A 27,947-nucleotide genomic window follows, 5' to 3' on the forward strand; every position below is an offset into this window, starting at 1 on the left:
AGGTTGTATCCAAATGCCAAACCCAAGTGGCAACTCCTGGCTGTGAAAAATAAAGCCCGTGCCGAAGTGCCAAAAACTACAATTCCATAAGATTCTGTGGCTGTTTGCAAAGAGGCTACAGGCTAACCTCTTCATCCAAACTTGAACAAAGACAGTTTGAGCTCAGCATTACTGATACTGCCCAGTCAAGAATGAGCGTCAAAACTTTGCATCACAGACAGATGAGTGATGTCACCAAACCATGTCAATTTTCAAAGAACAACTAAATGTTTAAGCTAAATACTTAAATTCATTCCTTATCTCATCTAAAGAGGCAAAACTTCTTATAGCCCATCCATTTTAAGTACATGAGGCCTAACAGTCACGCACAACTTGACATGGCTGCAGAGAGACCAGAAGTCACATACACTCCCAGCTATAAAACAGCCGGGTTCAAAAACGGTTTGGGTCTAAAACGCTGATTCTGCTAATGGCACGCACTGTATGGTGAGTGAATTTTTTTTATCTCTGCGGTTTAGAAGTTATTAGGATGATTTGATTTTCCAACCAGAGGCACAGCTTAGGTTACATGACCAGTGGGCGCCCTGTACCTGCTCGAAGAAAAACTCTGAGCCAGTGTCATAGCGAATGAAGCTGTGTCCGCAGATTGGCTTCATTTCACGGTTTCATGAACAGACGAGTGACATTGCGGAGGCTACGTCCATGTTTTATACAGTCTATGGTTTACAGCCTTGAGGGTGGGAGGTTGTGTTTTCAAAGAGAAGGTGCTAGAAGATGTTTCTTTTGATGGTTTCCCCATCTTTCTGGCCGCATGTGCTTGTGTGTCCGTGAACATGTTGGAGTGGAGCTTCACCGTGCGCGAAAGAGCACGTACTTTGGTGAAGTTCTGCAAGGAGAAGTGTGAACCCAGTGATGTACAAACGACATCCCAGCATGTAAATTAGATAAATAACATTCAAAATCACTATTTAGTCTGTTAAATTAAAAAAAAAAAAAACAACAAGGTAAAGACCTGATTTATGAAAGAGGTAACTCTAAATCACTTCTGCTGTGATCTTGGGCTATATGGAAAATACAATTGACTCGACTTCCAGGGGGGGCGGGGGCTTCCATTAGGGGGGCCGGCTGCCCCCCCTATATAAGGGTGGGGGAAACTTCAACATAAATGCCACCTCTTACATAACTTCTATGATAACTTCAGATCAATTAAACAATTTTTAAAAAACACACAGTATCCAGGCATTTATGCTAGGGATGGATACCTTTCACATTTGAAATGATACAGTTCCGATGCACAGTATCTGACAATCAGTGTTTTTCGGATCAATTTTATGTTTGTTCGTATGGTTATAAAGCCGTTTTGAGTTCAAACCAATAACAACTTCCTGATTTAAAAAAATAAATAAATAAAAATAAAAATAAAAAAGAAATTGAAATTACTTCTGCATTTCACTGGTGGCAAATGAAGAGAAGCATTGATTGGGGTGATATGAGACTGACAACCCATGGATTTTTGGCCAACTGTGAACAGGCCTGAGGACTGAGTAATACCAGAGTGGACTTCACAGGTTTCTACATAAGATGGAAATTAGTCAGAGGAATCTTTTTCAGTCTCTTATCTTTGGTTTGCATAACCCCAATGGGGCTGTCACTGAGATGATTTTTATGTTTTATACAATTGTAGACTTCTGCTATGTTCATTGAAGCAATGAACAACCTCACAGCTCCTGATAAACGACTGGTGGATTTGAAAGAGCAATATGATGGCTGTCTCTGGCTTAAAGAGCCTCAAAAACTGTAATAAAAGCTCTGTCTCTGTAGGAAGCCTTTTTTTTGTAATGTTTCCAGGCTCTAAGAATAAAAATCTTTAAGGCAATGATAAGCTCTCTTGGGAGATATATTTTAAAGTAATGAATGAGCTCCAAAGGATCACATTACAGCTTTTACATCATTTTTTGCTGCTGGCTGAAAAAAAGTCTGACAAAATTATTTTCCTTTTCCCACAATTTCTGACCTAAAACACATTTAAAAATAGAGCCAATCATTGAAAACAAACATATTGGCCTTTAAGTGTCTCCTCAATATCTGTGGAGATCAGCTATAGAAATTTGTACCACTCTTTTTATGTTTGCATTGATAATTTCCTGATGTGAGGAGGTCATATTCTGTGAGCTGGTGTTCATTTTCAGTCAGCAGGAGGTTTCTAAATGTCAGCAGCAGCTGATCATGCCTCCGTCACATCCCAGGTGGGTCCTGTCGTATGAAGACGACAGTCCTCGGTCTGACAGTTTACCACGGAGGCCACGCTAATGTTTGACTGGCCTCACGTATAAATAACGGTGGATGTGTGGCAGTAAATCCTCAGACGCCCCTCACCCCTCGCCTCTGTGTTCCCTGAAAATGTCTCTTTTTCTCATCGTCTCCCATCGTGTCTGTCCTTCCTGAGCAGATGGTAAACACATCACTGATGCCTGTCTCTCAGGTTGTCTGTCGTGTGATGCAGCGCAGAGACTCGCTGCTAAACAACGAGCAAACATGTCACTCTGACAGAGAGGGACTGGAGCTTAAACACCACAGAGAGTGTGAGAATCCCACTGTCACTGCGAGGCTGACAGTTTTGGAGCTCCAGCACCAAAAGTATACTGCGCCAATAATATTAGCTGCATAGCTTCTCCCCACCAGTCCTAGATAAAACCGTCTGTAGCAGCCTCACAGTAGGAACCCTGCTGACAAGTTTCTCAGCTCATCCACTGCTCATATTTCACTGATAAAAATGGAAAGATATTTATCTAATCAATTTATTTTAAAATCAGGACACTACCTCAACTCCACTTCTTTTTTTTTTTTTTAGAATAAACTGCTGTTTAACTTATTTCAAACTTTTGTTTGGCAGTCATAATTGATGTTTTTTTGTAAGATTCAAGCAGAGAATAAATGATGAGTTGCAAAAGTGGGACTAGAAAACAATAGTTACATGTGTGTTTTGTCAAAAGCTGCTGTGATAAATCAATTTATTTATTTATTTATTTTAAATCACATTTGTAACTTTAAAAAAATAGCTGAGTTGGTATCCATGGTAGGATGGTCTTTTGAATCTTCTCCAGGAAAATTTCTGGAAAGTGAGTGGTTGCTTGAAGTTTTAATTCCAAGTTAAAGTGGGGGTAAGTTACATTTAGGGAAAGGTTTTGGGCCAGGTTTTTAAGGTTAAATTCAAGGTTAGGATTAGGTTAAGGTATGGGGGTTGGTTAGGTTTAGAAAAAAGTGTTAGGGCTAGGTTTTTAAAGTTAAATTAAAGGTTAGGATTAGGTTAAGGTATGGGGGGGTGGTTAGGTTTAGATAAAAGTTTTTGGGGCTAGGTTTTTAAGACCAAAAACAGGTTAGAGCTTTTCAAAAAGCAAAGAATGCACACTCCAAGGTAAAGAAGGTAAAGACGTCAACACACTCAAAACTGTTATAGTTTTAGCACTGATGCCTAAAGTCCCTTGGTTAAATCCCGTGTGGGGCCTTTCTGTGTGGAGTTGCATGTTCTCTCTGGGTGTGTGTGTGAGTTCTTTCCAGGTACTCTAGCTTCCTCTTTCAGTCCAAAAACATGCTCGTTAGAGATTAACAGGTGACTCTCAGCTGCCCAAAGGTGTGAGAGTGTCTGGTTCTCTGTTTACACTCAACGGCCAGTTAATTAGGTGCACCTGCTCAACTGCTTGTTAATGCAAATATTTGACCAGCCAATCACCTGGCTGCAGTTAAATACATTAAGTCATGTAGATGTGGCGAAGACGACCTGCTGAAGTTCTAAGTGAACATTAGATGGAGAAGAAAGGTGGTCTAAGAGAATTTAAATATGCCATAGCTGTTAGTGCCAGACAGAACAATCTGAGTATTTGACAAACTGCTGATCCACTGGGATTTTCACACTGACCAACCTCTTGGGTTTACAGAGAATGGTTCCAAAACCAGAAAATCTTCAGTGAGCTACAAAATGCCTTTTCTGATGCCAGCAGTTAGAGGAGGATGGACAGACTGATAGGAGATAACAGAAACTGTAACTTAAAATAACCACTTGTTACTACCAAGGTCTGCAGAAGACCAGCTCTGAATACACTACTCGTCCAACCCTGGAAAATGGAGGATTGAAAACATTGTCCAGTCTGATGAGTCTGGGTTTCTGCTCTTCATTCAGATTGTAGGCTCGGGATTTAGAGTAGAAAACATGAAAGCATGGATCCATCCTGTCCTGTACCAACGGTTCCAGCTGTTGCTGCTTTGCTGTATTATCTTGGTACACTTTAGGGCCCTTAATAGGAAATAGTTTCTTGAATATGACAATGAGTTCACTGTACTCCAGTGACCTCCAAAGTCACCAGAACGTTTTAAGCAGCTTGTTCAATCTAAGTCATGAAGAGCTGAGGAAGCTCTGAGAGCTTCAATCATACATGTCAGTTAAACAAAGAAAATCCTTGGGATTACGATGAAGTTCTTGACTATACTTGTTGTTCGTAAAAGTTTGTCCACCTCTGCTTCTTCTAAAGTTAGGGGACAAAGTTCTGCAAACAACTTTCTCCTTAATTTAATGCAGTGTACAATTTCCACGCACTACAGCCTCCACAAATGACCACAGAGCTGACTCAGCACCTTTATGACACAGTTGCAACAAAAAAAACTAATATGAAGACCTTTGCAAGTGAGATTCATTGCAGGGATTGTGCAACTTAGGTTTGATTTTGGAGGCTTTACCTGACTGGAAGTGAAGAGGATTTATGTTTATCTTAATAAGCCACTTATTAAATGATTTATTTTTCAAAGCCAATGTATATATGTATATCCTATATAAAGAATTGAAAGTGCAGACTGCTCTTTCTGGGGAAAACTTGCAGAAATCTAACTGACTGTGCAGTTGAGCCTGCGTATTGTTGTGCTTCAGGCAGGATGTGGAGAAGCGGTTTCTGCAGTGTGACTGAGGACGTCTGAACTTGTGATCCTCACAACCAGATGTGCAGAATGTGCTCAATGTGTCACTGGATTCAGGCTTTATTCCCTCTACAGTAAACTCCTAATAACCACAAAACACAGATTTTGAAAAAAAAAAAAGAGTTTAAAGCTTATGAAAACACAGTCCTAAACCACACACAAGCATGACTCCCAAAAATGAGCACACATTAGTCAAATTACAGACAGTAATGTATGTTATCACTAACACTCCCAGTGCAAAGCATGTAACGTGAGCACATTATGCCTGGAGTCAGGACACACAAACATCAGAGAAGAAGAAACACACACAGCATCTTTGGTAGCTTCTGAGGAAGGGGCTGGTGTGCCACATGGCGGGCGTATGAGAAAGCCGCCCCCTCCTCCAGCCCCTCCAATTGTAATCAGTGGTTCAGCGTCGTTGCTCGTTTTGGGTTACTTTCATTCCCCTCGCCATGAAAACAGCAGCGGGACAAACAGGTCCACATGTGTCTCCAAGCACAGACGACTCAGAACAATAGAAGAAGAAAAGTGGGCCATGTGAGTTCACTCCAGATGAAAGCTGGAGCAGGAAAACACAGGAATTAGTGAGGTTTTTCTCTCAAATGGAGTCTTCTCATTGGATAGTGTTGAGGCCTGGAACAGCTTAGCTTTGGCTTCAGCTGGTACACAACACGACAGGCGGTGGAAACTTTCCAACTGAGCTCTGCAGGCCGATTGAAACGGACTGTCATACAACAGCCAACATGTTCGAGTTATTTCAACACACTCTATTTATTTGTGTCATGTGTAGCTCACTGAAAATAAAACATCTCTGTGTGAGCTGGATCCAGCCAACATGTGGCCAATCAGGCTCCAATTGTCATGATGGCGCTGAATGTATCCAGCTCTTTGGCAGCTGTTCTGACGCATTTCTAACAAATGCATTTACAAATATTATGTCCATGCGTACGTGTTCACATCAGCTATTCTGCTCTCAGCCTCTTCAGGGATGTTTCCACATGTGGCTGCAGACAAAGGAGAATGTAACTGGGTTCCACTGCTTCAATAAAGTTTTCAGATATCTGTGCTGTGGCTGTACAAGGTTAAAAGACAGAAGAAGAAAAAGAGAGTGGCTGTTGTGTCCAAAATAGTTTTAGCTGGCAGACATTTCTGATAATAAACACTGTGTCGCAGGAGCTTCTTGTCCTTGAAGGCCACCATACCTTCAGTGACAGGAGGGGTTGAGTATCTAACTGCAAGATATTGCTAAAAAATTCCATTTCTACACAGTGAACTGGGAGGATAAAGCAATGTTTTCTCTTCAGTATGTGAATATTTTTACATGGATGTCTAGTTATTATTTTGGGGTTCAGATGAAAAAGATGGTGAACAAGATTTGTGTAGAAGAGTGGACAGATGAGAAAAAAAAAGAATACATTTTGGAACTTGCTTTTCAACAAGCAGGTTTCTCTCATGCGTTTTGCTTTTATTAACTCCACCTTGGCTGCGTTTGATATGCTTTCTTCTTTAGTCAGTTTGCTCCCTAATTGGCTAATGCCCTATATCACATGGCACTCCACAGAGTGTGTGTTCATCCCAGACAAAAAGGCATCTGATAGAAAAAAAAATTCATATCAAATGTTTCATTAGAAATAGGTGGGAATTTAAAATTTGTCCCAACTTTTTTCAAATTACTTTCTGGTGTACTACCCTGATGAAAACAAGCACAGGTAACAGATACTATCTTGTGCAACGGGATTTGTCACTATGCTGATCAAGCAAATGTAGATAAAGTCATATGTAGGCTGCATCTGGTTAACCCCCATAACACCTGTGGCTTACTGACATTTTGACTTCAGTTTGAATACAGGGCCTTGAAGATTCTGTGAGGTGTTTCAAATCCCAGTGCTCCATGCTACAGTATCAACATTGTAATTCTTTTTGATTGACACACTATTTGACCAACTGGGTTGTTCTATGGTCTCCCTACAGAGCCAATTATATCCAGAGCGTGAAATGGTGTGAACAGACCCCCCAACCCCCACGATGTCATCTTTCCAAGTGCCACTACATTATATAAATAAATTTTTAAAAAATCAATCAGCAACTAACTTTATTTGAGTCAGCCTTTTAGATGTTTTTTTTGGCTTTTTGGGGGGAAGGCTAGGGGTTGAACTGACAGAACCACTCAAACAGAGCAATGAGAAACCAGCACAGATATGTGATGTTGACTTTCTGTAGTTAAAGCTGTATTGTTCTTTACCAATGAACGTAACCTAACCCTAACCCTTTTATACTTTTAACACTCATTTCATTCCCAAACTGCAGGGGGCAGTGTATCTTAAATGCATGTCTACCACAGTACTAAACTAGGGGAAAAGACGTTGATTACACTATTTATTTTTTATTTTTTGCCAATTCGTCTTCTATGTAGCTGGGCTTTTATGCCCAACAGCATAGAAGAGTGGATAAGAGGATAGGGTGAGAGTGGGGGAGTGAAGCGGGAAAGAGGCCACAGGCCAATCGCAGGAGGGCGAGCCTCATGACCTCTACTTGGGACACTAGGAACTCCGGTTTGTTCCGACGTGGAAATTTTCAGTGTAACAAGGACTGCGCAAGAGAACGAGGCTGCTAAAACGACATCATTCATCTGCACAAAGCCCACGCAGACCTCGTGAACGCGTCAACTATAAACTAAGCTTGAGCCACACTCAGTAAACCAATTCTATATTCTTAACCAGCAGACTCAGTGATCCTGTGTTTCACTGTGTTAAGTAATTGACACTCTGTTGTGACTTTGACTGAACTTGTGCACTGGTCCCTCCATTTGGCTTGCCTCCTTACAAAGCTGATCCAGATAACAGCTTATGATGAGACATGCAAATCATCCCAAACCAATCACGTCAATAAAAAGAGATAAAAGTTTTATGGGAGGAGAGAAACAGATATTCAGAGGAAGAAAGGCTGCAAAGAAACCAATGAAAATACATGAACACAACAGTCTGAGACTGATTCTTAACTAGCTCCAGACCCCAGCAGAGAGCCTGGGGGACATCACTTATTCTCTGCACCTTGGTGTCAATCACTTAGGGAGGGGGTCCGTCTCTAAAAATCCCTCCACAGATGAGTTTCATTGCTGGCTTATGTGAAGTGAGTCCAAGAATAATAAAGAGCAACCTTGCACGACACAAAAAGAGGGAAGCTATATGCATTTTTTCGTTGCCAACAAATGCAAATTCCAGCTCCAGCTGAAAACTGAGCTCTAAACCAGATACAGAAAATGTTGTCCCAGGCTATAAACACTGAAACGTTTAGAGGCAGAGTGGACGGGGTCCAATAATGAGAGGCTGCTGGACTGCTGTTAGACAGCTCTAAGACAGAACTTTTAGACAGTTATTCTAATAAAAGCTTCCTTTAGAGTCAAACCTCTGTGTAACACTGACAGTTTAAAGGACTGTTTCACATCTTCATTACTACACTGGATTTGACTTCAGCCTCTAAAATCACTGGAGCTTCCCTCAATGCAACGATAACCATACCCAGAAAAAATGTGATTGTAAAGCAAACCACAGAAGAATTTAACATGAGAAAGTGGAAACAATCAAACAGTGCGGGAGCTGATTTGAGGAGATCGTCTTAAATGTTCAAGTGTTGTCCTTGAGAAACGATGTGCAGTCCAGTGGGAACATGACGTTCAGAATAAATGTGTAGGATTTGAATGATCAGAAACAGGCTTCAACTTCAGCCAACACCACAACAACCAGTCTCCCTAGAATTGACCTCTTTTTGGATATAAAAATCATGTGACTTTAAAGATGATCACACCAGCTACACAAAATTAAAATCGCTTATCAACACCAGGTGGAAACATGTATCAGCTCACCCTTTCTTCACAGTAACAAGTGCTGGTAGAAACACGTCCTGGTAAAATAGAGGCAAAATATTTGGTTGTTTTCTTTCACAGATGCAGCTGACCCTCAACATTTTGGAAAGCTTTGAGAGCAGCAGCTACAGGGATATCCGTTAAGAAGCCTGAAGGCTGAGTTCTCACTTATTCCAGGTTATGTGAGAGTGAAATCAACAGGACATATGCAGCTTTTAAGACTTTTTACACTGAGATCTTTCACCAGCATCAAACAAAACCTCTCCATGTACTCCCTTGTCTTTACCTTACAGAGAACATGTGTCCAGTTTCATCATCAGGATGTGATCCAGCAAGAGCTGTTTGATGTTCAAAGGTGCTTGGATTTTTTTTTTGTTGTAAGAATAATGAAATGAAATTAAAATTACTTCTGGTGTAGACGTGTCTGAGCTGTGAGGATGCAAATACGAGTCTCCTCAGCCTGCGATCAGTGGCGACATGTGCCCTGACTAGTCTTCCACCATGATCACGAACCGATCATCTAACACAGCGGGGAAAGAAACATGTATTCAGTTTGACATTCATCACTCCTGCAGTTCTGCAGGAAACTCTCTGAGGAAGAATGAGTTCAGATCAAAGCACTTAAGGATGCTGGATCTTGTTTTCTCGACAGTTGGTCTAACAAGTTTGTTAAACACTCTTTATTTGTGTATATATTTAAGAATATTTATGGTGGCCTAACATTTAAGTCAACAGAAACATTTACAGAAGCTATATTATCTCAAAGGGCTGTATTTAAAAATAAGAAAATTTAATAAAAATATTTTTTTAATGTGCACACAGTCTCTGAGCATAAAAAAGTGGTTTTGTGCTCTCAGAGGGATGAATAAACATGAATGAGTCCTAATGAGCGCAGTTGGCGCTTTTCTTTTCTTAGACAACTCCACGTGTGTATGTTATTCTCTCTCTAACTCCATCAGCTTACTTGTCTCTTTGTGTCCCCTTTGTATTTCGAGTTCTTCCTTTCTCTTTTTCTTTCTATCGTCCTTTCGTGTGTTCCTTGCTTCTAAACTTTCATTTGAATGCAGAGCGGCAGTGTTTAGCACCTGGAATGTAGAGACTTCATTGGCTAAAAAAGCATCATGTGGGATTGCTTAACTCAAATGCAATTGGTCCGTGAGTTCCCAGTGCTGCCAACCAATTGTGTAAACACTGTAAGAGCAGTGCCAGTGAATTTAGAAGCGTTTCGACCAAGGGGCAACATCTGGTTTTGTAAAAATGAGGCCTATAGGCCAGAGTTAGTGCCAAAGTTGCTGTTCATCGAGAATCCACTTGGGGCTGACTACAGAAAGACCAAAAGTCACATACACACCTTTTTTATGGCATTAAAAAGCATATTTACAGCCTGGTTCAAAAATGGCTTGGGTCTCAAACACTGATTTCACCATCGGCACACACTGTACGGTGAGTGATTTTTTTTCTAACTTGGCAGTTTAGAAGTTATTAGGATCGTTTGATTGTCCAATCAGAGATACAGCTCAAGTCACGTGTCTGATGAGCGCCCTGTAGCCGTTGGAAATGTAACTCACAGCAGGCGTCTTAACAAATGTGGCTGCATCCGTGGATTAGCTTCATTTTAAGTGTCAACTGACGGGGGGACTACGTCCATGTTTTATACAGTCTTTGGTTTCGACAAAGACTGTTGGTTATGATATGGTTCTTCTAAAAAAAACAGTTTGGTGAAGAGATTTTTCATGTGTAAACAACACGTGTTCTAAAAACATGATTTTTTAGTCTTCAAACATCTCTACGTTCACTATGGATCAGCACAGGCTGGATTTATTATTGCTTACATGACATCTCCATTTCACACACGGTCGGAGGTGGCAAACTCACTTATCCTGTCATAAAGAAAACAGTGACCCTGACACAGATACACACATGAAACTCATACTGAGCTCCACCTGAGCATACACTCAGACCACTCAGACCCAGTTTGTAGAGCGATGTTGTTACACGTGGAGCTCTGCCCCAGGGAACTTTGGGTAATTAATGACAGAGGCAAGGTGGCAGGAGTCTGTCTCTGATTGACCCAGTTTGACCCTCAGCATTTACTAACCACAGTGACTGGTCAGAGTGGGTGAACCCCTGGGGCGACAAGGTGGTGTGCAGGGTGGGCATGAGTGAGCAGGGTGGGGGGTTCAGATAGAAGGAGTGGACTGGGTATTATTACACGCTGGAGCAAAGAACAGTCCTTGTCCCACCTTTTCTCTGCGTCCCAAGGGGATCTCTGACCTCCCCCGCTGTCTCTCATTCATCTTTGTTTACAGGCTGCAGGTCTTTGCCTCATATTGGCTGTAGGGGGCACTGCTTACCTTTGGCACAAAACTTGTTTAGAAAGTTTTGAGAGATAGTAAACATCAGCCAGGTCAGCATACAGAAACTGAACTCTCATGTGTCCATAAAGGCATGCTGTAAGAGCAACTGGTAGATGTCATCAGTGAGGAAGGTAGCTCTGCTTTTTTTGAACATGAGCCCTAATTATACTTATACCTATGGCGCTCAAGTGAATGATTAGTCAAACCCTTTAAGAGTTAACCCACTGGATTGCTTCAGCCTACAAGTGCGATAGCTGAAATGTAATCATCTGCAGCAGGTAAATGTATTTAATTCATGTATGTCAAATAGTGGTTCTTATTTGCCACTTGAATTGGACAGGGTGAGCTCAACTCTACAAAACGTGGAAAAATTGGTGCCGGCTCCAAAACACTGATAAACAACAAAGCAATCAGCACTCGTCTTAAAGTTTCATACTTTTTGTTGACTATGACTCTAGCTGGGTACACTGTTTAGACTGACATGCAGTCTATTACAATTCAACCACGTGTTTGAAATATTTTCTGTTTGAGAAGAGTCACATGTACAATGTTTTAGGAGTGAGTATTGGAAGGGATCCATTGTGATACTTGGGTCACAATATGATAATATCATGATATCACAATATTGTGATACATTTCAATATTCGACACAATTAACTATTTGATTGAAAACAACATTTCTAGTTAATTGTGTTTGAAACAATTAAAGTCATATGCAGAGTTTCATACATACACTTCATTTACAAACAAGTGCATCAAGTTTGTCACTAAAACAACTGTGACATTTAACTTGTGTTGCAAAAACATTGTTGTGTAAAAGACGTGGTCAATTGGTGAAACTGATAAATGTCACTTGGTGTAACCAATGTTACTCATAAAGAATTCAATATTGTACAAAACATGACTATGATTATTCTTTTATCAGTCTACTACACTTTAAAAATAAACTTAAGATGATTTTAAACTAAATGACCCAAGAATAGAGAGAAAACATTGATGTTGACGGCATCAAAACCAACATCATCAAGTTTAGGAATAAAATAAGTTGAATATACTTTGAGGTTTTAGGTATGATACAGTTTTTGGGCAACATAAAGAAGAGTAGCTCCTCAGCACCATCTATCGCAGTGGAAGTGCAAAAAAAGTATTGTACTTCCGACTCACATAAAATAAGAATTTGTATCTTAACAAAAATATCAATATAATGAGTTGAAATATCAATATTTTATCACAGGTGAAGATATCATGATATATTGCTGTAACAATATTTTTTCACACCTCTAAAATGTTAGAGTAACTTTTTTTCCGTCTGTTTTTCAATTATGTGTTTGAAGAGTGTATAACATTTTGGGTGCAATACTTTTGTGGGAGTATTATTTATTTTGTGCTGATGTGTACACAGCCTGATTAAGTTGCATTTCATTGTATGCCTCCTCTTGTAACTCCTGAGTTTCTCATTTGACCAGGGGTGGCCAACGAGTCAGAGACACAAAAATTACTGTGGTACTACAAAGAGCCACAAAAACACGTGGTCTTGCAAATGCACTTTCTTTCACACATAAACGAAATGACATAAAATGAAAATCAATACATTTCTAATTTTCAAAGAAAGATTTATTGTGTTTGCAAGTGCATTTAAATTGGTATTTGGAGCCATGCCAAAGACAAATTTATGTTTCTATTGCTGAAGAGCTGAAGTTCAATCTATCTATCTATCTATCTATCTATCTATCTATCTATCTATCTATCTATCTATCTATCTATCTATCTATCTATCTATCTATCTATCTATCTATCTATCTATCTATCTATCTATCTATCTATCTATCTACGAGCACATAAGCAATTGAGAGGGGCACATGTGGAGAGGAGAAACTGAAACTTAAGTATCAATGAAGTATCAATCTCATCACCCAAGTATTGATCAATACTGATCCCAACATTTGCATCAATATATCAGTTTTATGAGTGGATCAAAGAGCCGCACATCGAAAGACAAAGAACCATATGCGGCTCATGAGCCACAGGTTGCAGTCCTGCACTGGACTGTTCTGATGAGGGGTTTCCACCTGGCATTCTTTGTTTACATATAAGTACCTCACCCACAGGTGTTAGGGTGAAAGCCTTGGGCTGAAACGCATACGTTCTCTTTTGCTACATTTATGTACTTTACATAAAAAGTATAAAACTTTAAGACGAGTGCCTATCAGTTTGTTGTTATCTTATTTTGCCACTGACAGACTCTTTCTTGAGTTACTTGCTCAAACCCACCAGTCCAGACAAGAACTCACAGCCTTGTCAATCACAAGCTCATTATCATGAAATCTTCAATCCAGACACAAATCTTCAAATCTGGCAGCAAAGGATTTGTCAGTATTTAAAGAAGACATTCAAAGAATGTGTTTGTGTCTCGGATGCAGATCACACACACACGCACACACACATACACATAGAGACAGACACACGTCCTGTGGGCTGTGACCTTCCCTGGCCTGTGCTCAGCAGGTAGTGACAAATGACCTGATAGTTAATCTGTCCTGAGGTGGAGCTTTTCTTCCAGGAACAGAGGAGCTGTTTGTGACAACAGGAAGCTGAGACACTGTCACAAGCATAAGCACATTAAAGGATGCACATGCATGAATGCATGCATGCACACACAGCCGCACACACATGCATACTTGCAAGCACAGCTGGCTGTAGTTTCAGTTTCAGAGTTCATCATGGAAAAAATGGGGATAAACACTGCCCAGTGGCATGTGAAGATGAAGGAGGGTCAGTCAGAGGGATGTGAAGGTATGAAGTGGTTGGCTGGTCAGCTCTGTCCGGGACACTGGGTCATTGTTGGGTCTCTAGCAACCCCCGCCATCTTCCCCGATGGTCAGCTTTTTCTACAGTTTTCCTTATTAACAATCCGTGGGTGAATGCTGGGCTTTGTGGGATTTTTCCCAGTCTGTGGTGTCTTTCTGGAGTATGCTCAAATGAATTCTGACGCCAGGAGGCCAAGTCAGCAGACCACACTGACCTGATTCACCAGGATGGAGAGTGTTAGTGGAAGCTGCAAGAGTCCTCTGATGGCATGTTCACCGGACCACCTCACCCAAACACTGTGAGATGACAATGCAGCTCGGAGAACAGAGGTGTCAAAAGTGTGCGATGGATGTTCTCCAGGAAAGATCAACCATTTAACTCTGTAAGTTTGGACAGAGCAAGTGTGAGAAAACTGTTTGGCTGAGGTGGTTTAAATCCTGCTAAACCCTCAAAAACACATTCGTAAGGAAAAAAAAACTCCAGGCCACATGAAAAATCCTCCTGACATGAAGGGTTTTCACTCGGCACTTTAAAAGCCGCAGTAAACAATAGGGACCAGAGCAAAAAAAAAAAATCCTCACTTGCACATATGCAGTGAGTGCAACTTGATACAGAATGAAGCCAGAAGAAACAGGCAGCTTTAAGTAAAAGAGAAAATGTTTAGTGAATTAAACCCCTAAGAGCCCCTCGTACTCCCTCAGCTTTTACATTCAAAGAGCTCTCCAAGTCTGCAGCTATTAACACCAAAGCAATTCCCATAAAGTTTCAGTTCAGTGGGCTGAGTTATAGATTTAGCAAAAAGATGCTTAGTAGAACATTTAAATTGCAGCACATGCAAATTACTATTGAGCTGAAAAAGTGGAGCTACGGAGGTTTTATATGAGGCAACTTGATTGAGCCTTCTGGTGATGCTCTATTTTCCAGGCGAGACAGATTGAACACAGTCATAGCCGGCAGGGCGGCGAGCGGAGCGGGGATTAAGTAATGCAGCGAGCAGAGCGAGCCGAGCACCTATCAGTCTGAGAGAAGAGAGGTAATGATAACAGGAAGTGAGATGAGTTGGTCCTGCCCTCTGGCCTGCCAGCCCCATCACCTCTGTTAAAAAGGTCCCCCCTCTATAAACAGGCCTCTCTCTGCCTATTAAACAGATAGTACATTAGCCTGAACAATGTAAACACAGCCGTCTCAGGGCACCGCCGCTGCCGCCGAGAGAGAAGAGGGGGAGGGAGAGATGAGCTCTATTCCTGTGTTTCCTGGGAGTGGGCTCCATCGCAGCTCTGCTCTCAGTGTAATCCTCTACAGCTAAACACAGGAAGGAAGAGATAGGTAAATAACTCACTCCTCCACTCCTCTCACAAACTCTTCAGCTTGCTTTTTCTTCCACATTTTGAAGGCTTGTTATGCTGCAAAAAAACAGCAGCGTGGTGCATGTCCAACTTGTCTGTGTATGTTAGAGAGGGACACATGTTTAGGGACTGTGCAGGATAAACATGGCAGATTTAAGGTTGTCTTAAAGATAAAGTGTGCCTGAAGAAAAACAGGCATGATTCTTGTGCTTTCAAAGGTCTGATATCCCAGATTCAGATTATCTTCAGTGTCTCACAGGAAGTTTTGCAGCAGAGGGAGAGAGAACGACTCAAAAAGCTTGACCAAATACTAATCAGAGCCCAGAATTACATGTAATAAAGATAACAAAATATAAATAGGTGACAGTATTTATATTGAAGTCAGAGCTCAAACAGGGAAAGCAATTTCTATTGATATGAAGAAAATAAAAGAAAGAGGATTCAGTGTCCAAAGACACAGTGTGACCTTAACACAAGGGATTGGACAGCTCAAAAAAAGGAAAACCAACAAGTTTTCTTTCACATTCCTTGTTCCCAGTCTTTGCCTTTGGCAAAAATTCTAACCCAGAACTAGGCCTGGGACCATAGTCAATAAATCAACTAATCGCACAACAAATGAAATGAACTCAACAATTTTGCCCGTCTCCTGCCTCCAACCAGGCTGGATGACAAGAGAGTTCACTCAGTGCTTCACTCTCAGCACCAAGGAGTGTTTGTTAGGTACACTGCAAAAAACTGAGATCTTATCAAGTGTTTTTGTCTTATTTTAGGTAAAAATGGTGTTATTATACTCGATATGAGATGATTTCACCTGACCAGCCCAGAAAAATGCTTTGCTTCAAGTTATTTAAAGACAAAGATGAGATCTGCATTTGCAATTTCGTTGCACTGGTTGCAATGACAAATAAAGTTCTATTCTATTGTATTCTATCTGAATGACTTGTAACAAGTAAAAAAAACTCTGCCAATGGAACTTGAAAATTTGCCTGAAACTAGAGTTATGTCTTAATACGAGTGAGTTTTCTTTTGTTTCTTGTTTTCCCTGTACAAAAACAACAACAACAACAACAACATCAACAAAACCATGATCATCAGAGTTGTGTTTAAACATTGAGTTATTTTAGGCTCATTTTTGATGAACATTTTGGCCTTGTTTACACAACAATGTTTTATCTGAAAATGCTAAAACGCAGCAAAAATTTAGTGAAAAAAATCTTTGTTTACACGGAAACGATGGACTGAAAACGCTGTAGTAAGCATGCCAGGCCTGCAGGTGGTGCTATAACTCTCTTGTCCAGGAGCAGCAATGGGGAGATCTCCACCGAAGTAGCGTTGAGCTGTTCATCTGGTGTATTGGGGAATACTAGGTGCAAAAGTGGTGTAACAGCTGCACATTTTGTATGAAGACAATCAGCAGATACAGCAGACTGAGCAGCACAAGCATGACACGGTAGTTCGTGGCGATCGTAACAATGGTACTGTTGTCCTGTTGTGTGCACTCGCGCGAGGAGGAGTGTGACGTCAGCGTTTACACTGAAAACGCCGGCTTACCATTTCAGAAAAATCCCACTCTGGAGGCTGTTTTCAAGTCGGCTGAAACACTGTTTCAACGGCCTCTTATTGTCATGATTTTCTTTAACAACAAAATGAAAGCTAACCCCCCCCCCCAAAAAAAAAAAAAAAAAAAATTAAAAAAAAAAAAAAAAAAAAAAAAGGATAAAGAGTGAAACTAATGGATGAATGGATTGGGAGGAAAGGCCAGTGGATAAGGAGGAAGTTGGGAACTGAGCCTTGGCAGCTCGCTTTGGGTCTCTCAACTCTGTGCATGTGATGTAAGACTTCACCACTGAGCTAAACCAGTACCCCTTGCAGAGTAACTTCTTGTGGGTTTGGGACACAAGGCCGTGGTAAAAGTAAAACCCTGAGAAGAGCTGAAGAGAAGACGAAGGGACAGAGCCAGAGAGGCGTCTTTGTCAGGGACAGACAGACATTGATCCTGAACCTCCTGTGGCTCAGTCCCTGTACAGATCTGTTGCTGCAGGGTTGAGGAGGTTCATAGGGGAAACACGCCGGGCTGGATGTGGTACTGAAGGTAGATGGATGCGGAGACGGTCAGTCCGGGTCAGTCCAGATGTGAGGCAGTTAAACAGTGGGGTAGAAGAGGAGGTCAGTGCCGGACATCTCAGGGCCGTGCCCTGGAGTCATTTACACCTCTTTGTTACAATCTGCCGCTAAACTCAGCAGGACGCCCTCGGTGGGGGGCGGCAGGGACGCAGCAGAGAGGCAGAATAAGGGGAATGTCTGGGATGTGGGGACAGACTCCATACCCTGGGGAAAGGCCAATTACAGGCTTACAGCCCCCTGTCTGTCTGTGGCATGCAGCTCAGATAAGATGAAAGTTACTTCAGACCAATATCAACCTTTTTTTACTCCTTGTTATTGTGGTAAGAAATAATCCAGTCCAGATGTTCCACATATAACTGCTTGTTAAATATTCAGGTGATGGTCTCCCTTATTACAGCTTTACATAACAGAAAAAACTCAAGTTTTACCGTCAGGTTAGTGACAAACAGCAGACCTGCAGGTTTGAGCATTGACAGGTCGGCCCATGAGGGTCACATGATGAGGTGAAGGGTCACACACACACACTGACACTGTACCGGGGGGTTAATGGAGTATGTGGGTCAACAGGCTCCAACCCAGTTATAAACTCACCACAACAGACAAAACACACAAGGACACACACGGCAACAGAACAAAACAACAGACGAACAAAAAAGACTGATGACTGGAAGAATTATATCTGACTCAGCAGCATAAACAGCAGGTTTACAAAGTTTCTGGTAAAATAGTTTGTTAATGAAGAGAAAAGACACAGATCCAGTAAAGAACCAAAGAATGTCAGACCCAATCTATGAAGTTTATAGAATAATCAGACCTGAACCGAATGTGCTCAGCCCAAAAGGCAAATACAGAGAGAGCAGCAAAGAGACACAAGAGTGCAAAACAGCCTCGGACGAGAGCAGCAGTACCCCTTTTTTACAAGCTCGGAGGTTCTCGGTCTCTTTGCAAACTGTGTTTTCTTTATTCACACATCTATCAGGAGAGCTGTGACTCCTCAGTGAGTGAGGACAAAAGCAGGTTACTGACAAATGTAGGAACATAACATTTTAATCATCTGATAAGTCAAAAAAAAATTGCAGTACATAAACGAGAAAAAACAATTACAGACTTGTTAGACAAAAATCTAACATGAGAAGATGTAAAATGATTACACAAAGTGTCCGTTTTTCAACCAAACGGCAACCTCTGGCCACGCAAAAATAAGCCTTTTAACCCCCCCCCCCCCCCCCCCTTTTTTTTTTTTGACAATTAAATGCACAAGTTTTGCTCATTTAAAGGCATGACTGACAGGTCTCCACCATAGACTGTAAAATAAATAGACGTCCGCTTGCTCGGCTCGAAGTGAGGTCCCCACAAAAACTGCTCCCCCTGGTGGCTGGCTGCAGTATAGGTTAAAAAATCTGGCTTTCCAGCCATTCCAGATGTGCTGTGGTCAAACTTTAAAAAATTAACACTCCTCGTAGAAATGTTTCTCACGTCCGATTGTTGTGGTGAATCGAAGATATCTTTTGGCTGTCTTGTATTCAAGTCCTCTTTTTTTCTAAAAAGTTTCGTTTTCTTTAGCTATACGAGGTTAAAAACGAGGCTTTGTGTAACATTTAACGATGATTAACAGATGCCGTTCTCATGTATTTTTTCCGGGGATTTTAAAATATGTCGGGAGGTAGAGTCAAGAAGTGATTAGACTCTCAAAAGAAAAAAATATATATATTATTTTTGTCACCCAGCTCCACTCAGATTCTCCCAGAATCCCTCATCGTTTCTGCTGCGCATACTCTGGCTGCAATTTCTGCCAATGGCTGCACCTGTGACGGGGGTATTTCGGCTTCAAAACCGTGCAACAATAAATGGTGGAGCCACACTGTCCAATCTATAAACAGTCTATGGTCTACACCCTGTAGCTGTCTGCAAAGAGACTAAAAACTGACTTCATTTCCTCATTCTAACTCAAACAAGGCTCAGTTGGGTTCAGTATTATCAATATGGCTCTTGTCAAGAAAGTGCTTTAAAACTCTGTCTCAGAAATAAATAGGTGATGTCATGGAGTCTAAGTTCAAATATTACTTGATGGTCTCAGCCAATGAACTCTCATTTTTGATGTTATATTTTAAAAGGTCTCCAGGAATATTGGTGCCCAATACTGCAAAAAATGTATGGATAATTGATATTTAGATAATTGAGACATTTTTTTTGCTGTCACTTTTAAACACAAACGTAAAATGTTTCTCGGAAAAATCTGGAGAATTCTTTGATTTTGGGCTCATAAGTGTTGCTTTTACAAAAATAATCTATGTTTGAGCAAAATCTTTATTTATATCAGCTCTACTTTCAACACAGCACTAAAAACCCAACATGAAATCTAGCAGAATGGAAAATGACAACGAAAAACCAGTCTCCTCTGTAGCTGTGGACAAACTGAGGCTGAGTTTCTCACCGCAGCCTGACAGTCTGATTGTTTTACGGGTGAGATGATGGATCGCCACTTCTCATGCATTTTACTGGAAAGCCGCATCACCAAAAACATTGTTGCCAAAGCCTTTATTGGGTTCACACCAACTTACACAGGTAGGTAAGTGATGTATGGTCATGCAAAGTCATTACGATATCCTGTAAAACCCTGAAAAACCTTCATTTGGTGAAATTAGCTGGATTAAATGGCTACAGATAATTAGAATAAGACACATGGCAACAGTACAATTAAATCCAAGGAGAATTTCTGACACATGTTGTCCATTTTATATAAAAATGGACGGGTGAAGACTTTGTAAATGTTTTCCTGATTAAGAGATGCTATCTAGTTGTGAAACCGACTGAAATGAAATGATTACCGATGCTACTGTGTGACCCACACAAGCAACTTAGACCAGTAGGGAAAAGATTTATTACCCCTGCTGTTATTTTTGAGTCCTGTCACTGCTTCCACTAAGGCTTATTTTTGCAACTTCCACTAAAAAAGTTTCACCATGTTTGATGGTTTAAAGAGAGCAGAGATTTTATAAGGAAAAACACTGCTTGCATGCGCAGGCCATGGTTTGCCAAATAGTTTTGTCCACAGGGGAGCCCAAGATCAACACGAAGCAAAAGTTCCTCACGGCAGCTTTAAATTAGGTCAAAAGAGCTTTTTTTTTTCTTCTTATATACAGTATTGTTCCACTATGGAGTGCCACTGCTATAAATTCTCACACAGGCACTGAGTTTGGGTTCATAGCTGGATTTTTATATACAGTATTTTAGAGTGAAACACAAACACAGAGCTGGGAGAGATAAGGAGCAGGCGGGTCGTTTGAGTGACTCATGGGACGACGGGGACACACAGCCGAGTGCAGCTTTCTGTCTCAGCAGCGTGGTGACCAGTAATAAGTCAAAGCTGGATGTTTGGAGAGGCTCGCCCTGGTAATCCCAGAAGAGTAGAGCAACAGGCCGGGGTGAGAGGGGTGAGCTCCTCTACTGGACTGCTGTCATCACTGACATGTCCAGTAATTAAAGAAAATACAGGCCTTAAAAAATACAAGATGGAGCTGACTCTTCTCCCCAACTCAGCCCTCTGTGGGAGGCATGCAGAGTGCTGCTCTACATGTTTGGTTTGGTGAAGTCCGCCCTGTTGATGGGAAGGTAGAGCAGCGTTTGCTGTGATGTTCTGGGAAGTGGTGAAAGAGTGAGTCTGTTACCTCTGCAACACGGAGCGGTCCAGCTCAGAGCGCGTCGAGCATTCACATTCTGTTTCTGCGGGTTGGAACTGGACCAGGTCTGCTCAATCTGTTCCATTCAGACCAAAACCCTGTTACATGCCAGACAGCCAGGGGCCGAGGGGGCAGGGGGGTGGAGCAGGCTTTCGGGGTGGCACTGTCAGCCAAGAAGATATCTGGATTTCATACATATACTCTAAATTTATGATTTAGGTAACAAACATTGACGTGCTAGTTACAGCGGTTTGAAGTCACTAACAACCACTGCAACTGCATGTGTTCCCACATGAATATGTTGATGATCAAAAACAGGATGCCACGGGAAAATCAGAAAAATCGTGTTTATTTTTTAAAGTTATGTTTTAGTTCAGTGAAGGCGACATGACTCCTTAAAGAAAAGATCTAAGGTTGGGCTGATTTGACTTTTGTTTACAATTTCACCAGATCAAGGGTATGAGATAAGCGTTTGGATTTTTTAACATTGGAAGGGTTCTGATCTTCTGCCCTTAAGTCAGCCTGCTTTAGTGTATGCAGAACAGAGAGTGTGTATGGAGAGCAAAAGCAGGAGGAAAACAATCCAGTGTAATGACCTCCTGTCTCCTATCCTGGCTATCTGAGGTGATTTTATTTCTTTCTATGACGGCTAAATGATAACCTTGCAGAGCAGATGGACCTGCCTGATTCAGCTTCTGAAATTCTGCAGATCCATCTTGCCAGGCTCCATTGACCCACGAATCTACTTGGCTAACTTCTTAACGGCGAATTAAGGGGAGAGGGGGGGAGCTACAGGAGCTGTGGGGGCAGCGTAAGTGACGAGGTGATGTCAGCAGACTTTCGTACTTGTCAGCATTCCTTTGATTCTTAAGTTAACTTGACAAAAACGCCAGCAGTAACTGTTGTTTCTCATGTTTGCCTATTGTATCTCAGCAGCGGCACACATGAGCTACGTCATACCGTGGCTTGATGCAGATTGGTCTGTAGTGAGTGCATCAATCGGAACGGTCATCCAATCACCAGCTGCTGAAAACAATCTGAAGAACTGCTACCCAGATAGACCAGTGAAATATTTCCGTGGTGGATACTTGAAACTGTCTGTCTGGCATGTCAGGTTAGATAAATGAAGAGCAACAAACAATCTTTTGTAGACTAAAGATTTACACTGAGACACAAATTTGCTGAGTGCCATGTCACAGAAGACAATCAGCGTTTAGATGTCCTGACTTCCTGGGATGTATCTGAAATGATGGATCCTCTCCCATACAACAAACATTGTAAGTAGTTCTTTTTACACCTCTTGAGGACAGAACTAGAGAATGCGTGGATTTAGAGTTTTTAACTAATCAACATTATTTTGGCAAACTTTCAGATCCAGGTTTAGCTTCTGTGTAATGGTGTACTGGTGTAATCACTCAAAACAGATGAACAGATACTCATCTGGAGGATGTGCATGCCAATCATGTCAAGGTTTACTTTGAAGACAAACTTTAAGAGTTAAAGCCTTTGCACACCAGAGGCGATGCAATTAAACGGCATGGAATTGCGAATAATTCGGAGGCAAATTTTGACGCGGGCTAGCACATACGTGTCCCTTAGATTCTTCCATAACTTTTTCACTTCCTCAACTAAACAATAACAGAGTTATATCATGTTTAGCTCGGATTAGACACTCGCACTCGAATCACTTTATTGTCAAAGAATAGATAAAACTATTGTCATTACATTACCGTATTTTCCGGTAAAGATCAAACTTAGATCATACAACAAGCAAAAAGGGAATACAGAAGTATAATGTATCTTTGTGACAGTTGAAACAGCTGACAATAACGGCATTAATGGTTTACAACGGCTATCGTCAGCTATCACTAAAAGAAACACAATTGAATTCGGTAGGAGCTTAATTATACACACACCATCATCATACTCCATCTCTGCAGCGATTCTCCTCCAAACATTGTCTTTAAAATCGCTGTCTTTGTAGCTTTTGTGTCTTTTGTTGAAGAGAACCGGGTGCTGGGACAAAAAAATGATCAGCTGTTCCACCATGTTGAATGTTTCTTTGTGTGTGACGTGCCAACAACGAGTGTTTTGATTGGTCAGTTGTGTACTTGTCGCAAGTGGAAGTTTGGAAAAATCAACCACGGTCCGAAAAAATAAAAGCTGCAATTTTGCCTTGCGAAATATCGTCACTGGTGTGAAAGCTTGCAAAGCACTGTATTTGAAAAAATGAAAACCGTGCGAAATATTCGTGCGAAAATTACGCATCTGGTGTGCAAAGACCTTTAGAGTGTAAAAAGGACTCCACCAGTATCCTTTTCTTTACTACCATCCTCTGCTGTCGGGGGATGAATGAAGGTTGAATTTGATGTGGAAAGTTGAAGCACTTTGCCTGGTTGGTAAGACTAGGAAATTCAACCATCTTCATTTACCAGAGTGCCTGAGAAGTTCACCTTCATGCCAAGAGACACTTATCATCCTTCAGACGACAGATGATGGGCACCAAGATTGGTCAGGACATAATAAAGCATGCTTTAACGCACTCTGTGACCATCTCAGTAAAACTGTTTCTCCAAGGAGACTAATGTGTCACCTGTCAAACCAATTACACCTCAGAGACAACTTCAGCCCAAACAAGAGTTCTTTTTCTAAATTTTAAAAGTTATGTCAGGGAAAACTTTTTGATTGGGGCTGTTTTGATTATCTAGGCACATCCTGTTGATATAAGAGAACCAACTAAATGTCAGGTTTTTTTTTCTCGTTCTTTTACAGACTCAACTACAAAACTTGAAGACAGCTGGGACAGACTCCAGCCACCCACAACTCTGAACAGGATAAGGAAATTAATAGATGACTCCATTTATTATTTGTTACAGGGCACGGATCAACTTTTTAGGTTTGCTTTATCAGGCTCATCCACAAAGATGACAGCAGACTTCAAGAGAGCCAACAAGACCCCAATTCAGAGACACAACACTGTGTGACCCATGCAGACCCACTATAGCACAGCAGCTGAAAATTTCACAAAGCTTTCTGGCAAGGTCAAAATCATCCAAGAAAAGTGTGTTGCACTGTGTGACAGATGAACCTTGTAGAGAGCTGGTTGTTCTGAAAATACACCAGAACTTAAGACAACAAATGAAGCAGCAGAAGAGGGCATTGCAACTCAAATTGCTCGAAGGGAAATTGGTTGCTAGTCAGTGAGAGTGCACCATGGTGAAGGACATAGGTATTGCCCCGGTCTGAGTACTTCATGCCTTTCATCTTATGTGTGAAACGCTGCAGTGTTTATGAGGAAAAGTTCCCTCAGAAAAAGTGGACACAAACTTTTTGGTGAAAGCATGAACTCGGCTGGGTCCTGAACTCAATGGCCTTTTGCCTCAGAGCAGCTGCTGCCCGCTGCAAAGCCTTCAGAGCACCACAGAGAGGCCTGACTGAGCTGACGCTGTCCACAGGCGATGAGTGTCCGGCTCGGCCCCGACGTACCCACAGAGGCCCTCACACACTCAGGGAGAGCAAACACTAACCAACCGCCAGGCCGCGCCGAAAGGCATTTCAGCCCCGCCATTTTGTAATGTAATTAACTTCTCTGTGTCCACGTTGAGCCAAAGCAAAAACCTCACATGGAAATTAAATAAACAGAGGGGGCACAGAGGACACACAACTCATTTCCCCTAATACCTCAATAAAACTCCGGCTCGTTTTGATTGCAAACATGGACCCAAACATCAGGCTCAAGGCACGGCTGTGAGATTTAAATCTTGAAGAATGTCACATTGAATTCAGGCCAAGCGCTATATATACTGTGAATACAACAACAGTCTGTTGGTAACACAGCTCTTTCTTTAGTTTAACAAGACCCAGCCCCACCTGCAGACACAGTCACCTAAAGACCGGCTGAGGCTGAAACTGAAAAGAAGAGCTCTGAGAAAGCTGCACTTTGAATTCTCCAGGTGAAGCAGACGTCCATGAAGAGAGGATCAAAGTGGAGTCTTGGAGAAAACGGATACTGGAACTATAAGCCCTAAAGTCTTCTTCCCTTATTTAATAAAGCAGTGATGGCCCCAGCCGAGGACTAAGGTTTATGAGGTTGTTTTTAAATTCCAATTTGGCACAGGGCACCGCTGCAAGCTTGTTTTACTTTTCCGTGATTTAGTTTAATAAGTTCCTAAATACTCGGCTGTCCTACTGCTTTCTTTACGGCTTCAGGAACGTAAAGAGACTCAATGAAAAGAGCAAGTAGAGAAATAAAGAGAAATGGCCGTGGTATTTCGCCAACGGTGCAGAGATTGGTGCCATTAAACTCAGTTTGTAGGAAATGTTATAAAACATCAGTGAATCACAACTGAAGAAGAATTTACTTGAGCTTCTTGATTTTTTCCCTTATATTTTCTCCTGTCTGTCTCTGTTATTTACCCTCTGACCTGTCCACACTTAAACACACGTCCTCCCCCTGTAAGCTACATCCTTTCACCCTCTAACACCTTGACACAACACGTTGGAAATCTGGCGTTTCTGCAGTGTTTACTGGATTCAAATGTTTTCCTTACAAACACGACCGAGCTTGTTTACGATGGAGGGGAATCTGCATTTTTTCCCGTCTCTGTCAGTTTAACACAACATTCTGGCCTACGTCTAGTCAACCGCAAACACCCACTTACCTGCTGAGCATCAGTAATAAATATTTACTCCAGCGGACAGATGTGAAGGAGTGAGTGCTACGTTAATGACAAACTGCCAGTAAATGTGTTGTTTTTCTACCTTTAGGTGGATTCCTGTACTTTTAAACCATGGTCTAATTTTATTGATGTATTTTGGGTTAAATGCTTAAAAATGCAAAACAAGTTTTTGACTCATAGATTGAAAATAGATTATTTTAGACAGCGGCAGTAAAACAGATTGCCACAGCTGTAATGTAATCTTTTGGAGATTTTGTGTCCAGTTTTGCCTCACAAAACACACACATCGACCATCTGCCTTGGTCAGCAACAGAGTTTTCATACTTACTCTTGCTAGTCAGCACCAGAACTATGTAGACCCTAAAATGTGACCATGGTGTTTCTGAGCTTCAGTGCAGCCAACTATTAATATATGCTGTAGCTCTTGTTAAAGCCTGCTGCCATAAAGCTCTACTACCTAGATGTAAACAGTCACAGACATATTTTAGAGTGGCGTGATTTGTCAGTATGTTGATCTATTGAATGAACATGTTGAATAAAGTTGTCTGTTGGCTGTGTCTGGTTAAACTGACATTAGCAATGGTCTATTGGGTAACCAGCACAGATATGAGAACATTAAAGAGGGGGTATTGTGATTTTTCCTTTTTTTTGGTCTTCATACTGTCCTCATGGCACCCCTATAGTGGCTTTAAATGGTGTTCAACTTTCATACACTGGTGGTTTAAAAAAACCCTTTTTCAGTCGTTGTCTGAGACATTTTGTTTTAGGACGCGGTCACACTGCCGTACCTAAGCACACTTCAGCTGTAAAGCACGTTTGGAAAGGCCAGTGTGACCGCAACTGTGCCGTGCTCAAACACGATTCCCTTCCCTGCTTTGACACGCTTCGAAGAGGTGGGCTTCGGCATGGTTTACTTCATGTACAAGCACAAGCACACGGACAGCATGTGCAATCCATTACGGGCATAAACGACTCACCATAAGTCCAAAAGTTGCAGCAGTGGTCTCTGTGTCTCATTGTGCTGACTCTGATGAGATCGCGCTTTCATGTAAACAGAAGCTTCACGATGACGTAAGCGGGCCATGTGCGTGTGTGTGATACCCGCTAAAGTCAGGTTCATATAGAGGTAGTGTGACCACTGGCTGTACCGTACACTCCTGCTGGGGAACAGCGCTGTGGGGGGGGGGCAATCGTGCTTAAGCACAGCACAGTTTGGATGGCCAGTGTGACCGCGCTCTTAGCCACTGTCTCTTTAAGTCATCCCCTCCAAAAAACCCTTTTTATCTGATTGGGCAGCCCTTTGGGGGCCTGTGCGAGACAGAGCTATGGGCAGACCTTGGTGTTTGAAGCCTGCTCTTCAAACTTCAAGCATGTCATGAGCTAGTTATGAGTCCCTTACGTAATGATCTCATCATTTTGTCGAGTCTCATCAAGATTCAAAAAGCTCTAGTACTATTCATTAGAACAGAGCAGCTTGCAGATAGATTCAGGTATTTCTACAACATATGGTTTAAAAATCTGTGCATAAAGTATGAACACACAGCAGTATTACTTTACATCTATGATTCAAATATTGAAAAGCACAATACCCCTTGGGCAAGGAGGACTGATGGCTATTTATGTGAGCTCTGCTAATAAAAATGCTAAACTCTACAGACTTATTGAAATCTTTACTTTATGATCCTGAATTCAGCCGCGTTGAATGCATTATACTCACTTTTTGGCCACTTTCTGTGTGTTTTCTTACCTTGAGACTGTTTTTTTAGTTGGAAATTCTTATTTCTGACTTGCCTATAAGTTGCTCTGTAAAAAACCCAGTTTTTATCTTTTGTTTTTTCATTTGTTGTTGGATTGTGTTATATCCAAGCTAAACCATTAAAAAAACATTGCTAAACAACAATAGAAAAGCTCTAACTGGCTGAAGTTACAATGGTCTTCTGTGTTCTGCTAAGTTATGACAATGGAGTCTGGTGGTCCCTTGGACATCTTTCCCAAAAGGGTCTGACTCTAAAAAAAACAAAACAGTTTGAGCGATTGAGTAATTGATACTTTGCACATCCAGAACTTGTTGCACATCTTAGACAAAAAAAGTTCCCAAATGTAAGAAACAATGAACCCGTGTTTTG

The 27,947-nt window shown here is 41.4% G+C and overlaps 1 protein-coding gene across 1 annotated transcript in view; it reads right to left on the bottom strand.

The window, feature by feature from the left end:
- scfd2 (sec1 family domain containing 2) overlaps nucleotides 1-27,947 on the bottom strand; it is a 182,989-nt gene that overhangs the window by 125,130 nt on the left and 29,912 nt on the right. The gene's annotated exons all lie outside the window — the stretch shown is intronic.

This window comes from Halichoeres trimaculatus, unplaced genomic scaffold (genome assembly GCF_033239565.1).
Source record: "Halichoeres trimaculatus isolate MK-OKI-2021-1 unplaced genomic scaffold, fHalTri1.1 fHalTri1_scaffold_4, whole genome shotgun sequence".
Lineage (NCBI taxonomy): Eukaryota > Metazoa > Chordata > Actinopteri > Labriformes > Labridae > Halichoeres > Halichoeres trimaculatus.